This window comes from Adiantum capillus-veneris, chromosome 2, assembly GCF_014529385.1.
Source record: "Adiantum capillus-veneris isolate H3 chromosome 2, ASM1452938v2, whole genome shotgun sequence".
NCBI classification, from domain to species: Eukaryota; Viridiplantae; Streptophyta; class Polypodiopsida; order Polypodiales; family Pteridaceae; genus Adiantum; species Adiantum capillus-veneris.
Window position 1 is genome coordinate 81,073,706 of NC_140932.1, and position 2,943 is coordinate 81,076,648.

A 2,943-nucleotide genomic window follows, 5' to 3' on the forward strand; every position below is an offset into this window, starting at 1 on the left:
TAGGAATCTATTCTAATGAAATCCTCACTATGTTCATGCTATTTTCCGCTACACACAAGTTACTAGGCCATTAAATGTTACATAGGCCCTTGCGAGAGAGTGTTGACATTTGTGTACCTCTCTCTACGTTCTCTGATTGTGTAAGTCAATTGATATCTTGAGGTCATAAGGGCGAGCATGACATTGTGTTTTGTGTCACTGTCATGTGTGTCTTGAAAGGATCCGGATCCCCTCATCATAAATTGCAAGGAATGAATTTCGTTTCGAGCTTCCAACATTGGATTTGTTCTCTTGGAATACACTGATTTCAGGATGCACATAATATAGGGAGGATGAAGAGGCGTTTACCTACTTCAAACAAATGCAGCTCCATGGCTACAACCCAGATGGAGTAGCCTTTGCTTGTGTGTTGAAGGCCTGTGGCAGCAATGGAGCTACATTTCAGGGTCAAGAAACATGGTTGCCCACATGTGGTACGATGGTTTTTGGTACTGTGGTTTTAGTTATGTATGCCAAATGTGGCATGCCGGAAGAATCTTAGTATATGTTTGATAAGTTGCTTGTTTGGGATGTGGTTTCATGGAGTGCATTAATGGAAGGATATGCTATGATTGGAAAAGCACATCACACTTCCAATGAGCTTGTTCACCAGGATATAGTCTCCTGGAATGTGCTGATCGTAGGATACGCTGAACATGGTCTTGGTGAGGAAGCTCTTAACTCTTATGAACAAATGAAGCAAAGGGGCATTTCCCTAAATGCCATGATAGCTGCTTGCATCTTGAAAGCTTGTGGCAGTGTAGGAGCTCTAGGAAATTCATTCTCAGCTTGTGAAAGATTGCAGGCTGGAGAAGGATGCAATCATCTCTTGTGAGCTCATAGATAAGTATGCCAGCTGTGGTGCAGTTCAGAACGCACAAGGAGTGTTTGATAAGATTACCATCCGGGATATAGTCATGTGGAATGTGCTGATCAAAGGGCCTCGCTGTAGTGTCACAGGAAAGGTCTTCTTTTTGCTCTTCTTGGCTATAGCGATGTCGATCCACATGCTGTTGCCATGCGGTCGAGCGAAATGTTTTGCCCCACCCCACTTGATCTCATTTGTGGTATGAGAGAGAACATAATAAAAAATCTTTGGTAATAATCTTTGCTGCAGCCAGTCCACAAACAGCATCACCCAATGAAGCTGCACCAGGATATCCAGCATTTGCAAGGCTACATGTTCTCAAACCTGTAGAGTGTCTATGGACATCAAGAAGCCACTCTGCAAGGTCCTTGATCTGGGCATCTGTGGGAGTTGTTCCAGCTAACCAAAAATTCCTACCATAGTACAAGGCAACTTCATCACATTTCAGAAGGTCCATTATATTGGGTGTCAGATACTATTCCAATAGGTGCACCTTGAAGCAGCATGTCACATAAACGAGTGTGAGTGCGCAATATGTGTTTTCCCCTCATCTGAGCTACAAGCTCTAGCTCCAAGTTCAGCTGAAGACCAGACACCTACATCAAGAACTCGCAAGCTGACCTAATTGCTAATGGTACTGCTCTAGGTTTAGTATGGTGGCAAACAAAAAGTCCCCATAGGCTCCTCGTCTTTGGGTTGTTGAGACTGGTTAATCACATCTTCATCGTTATCATTGAGTCAATCCCCTGTTAGCAATGTACTGACTTTGACATCCATGAGGAGCCTGTATAGTAGATCCCGCTAAACTCAAAGGCTGCCTTAGCTCTTTGTCCTGAATAACTCTTACTGGAAGTTCCCAGCAATCATAAATCATCAAAACCCTGTTCTGCACGAAAAGATAATGCGATGCCTGTGGAATGTCAAATGCAAGATAGTGTAGAATCAAGAAAAAAGCCTGGGACAAGCCAAGACAAAAATGCCGACATGAACAGCAGAGGCGAAAAGTAGCAGCACAACCCTTGGTTCTGCACAAAATCGAGCAAAAGGGCACCCAATAGCAACTTCACACAAATGCTAGTTGCTACCCATGGAAGAATGAACATGAGTGTACTCTTCCCAGTCATCCAGTAGCCCTTTAGGATGAGAACAACTGACAAAGATAGAAATATCATGTGCCTTGCATTGAGACAAAACAAAATGCTCTCTTTCACTAGGCCAGTGCCGGAAAAGATGATCAACTGACTCCCTCTTTTCTAGCACCTGTTCTGTGGAGAGTAGTTTTGCAGGGTGTTCATGTGAAAGTTGCTGAGGAGAGCTGTTCGATTTCACGCTACAATCTGCTGAGAACTTTGCTATTGAGGAAGAATGCTGTCCGAATTTCGAGTTGATGAGAAGGCCATTCATTGTACTGTTAACATTTTGGGTGGCATTTTCAGAGATGACAACATGTGCTCATAAACTGTGAGTGCTACTTGAATTGAAGTATGACTATGAGTGGCCTCGTCCGCTCGTGAGCTCTTACCATCTGTGGTGCATTTTTCAACATCGCACAAAGGAGCATTTTCAAAAGGATCAATGGAGCAAATCTCCCTAGGCTTCAACAACGCTGGCCTGCATAGAGGATTGGAAATCCTGATTCCTATCCTGCACCTATCATCAACATCTTCTTCAACATCACTAAGTGCATTTGAGGGGCTGCCCACATCACATTTAACACGGCGGCGTGAAATTCAGATTTGCATGATGGAGAGTGCATCGGCGCTGACCACTTTGCTGCCGTAACAATGCGCACACTGTTGAGCTCAATTTTTTGAGGAAGTCAGGGTGGGGAGCCTTAACATGATCAATCACTAACATGGGTCGGTTGAGGATATTTGAGACCCACGGTCGAAAGGTGTCTCGGCATGTCGTAGAGCAGGAGGTGTAGTCATTTAGGAGGAGGGAGGGTAAAATTGCGCAGGAACGCCTCTTCTTTCTTCTTGATTTACATGCTGAGGCCACAAATTTAGCCATCTACTTGACCCACAACATGGTCC

General features: G+C 44.2%; 1 pseudogene; it reads right to left on the reverse strand.

Moving 5' to 3' along the window:
• Positions 1 to 907: 907 nt before the first annotated feature.
• LOC147463064 (phytochrome 2 pseudogene) lies at positions 908 to 2,311 on the reverse strand (annotated as a pseudogene).
• Positions 2,312 to 2,943: the final 632 nt, after the last annotated feature.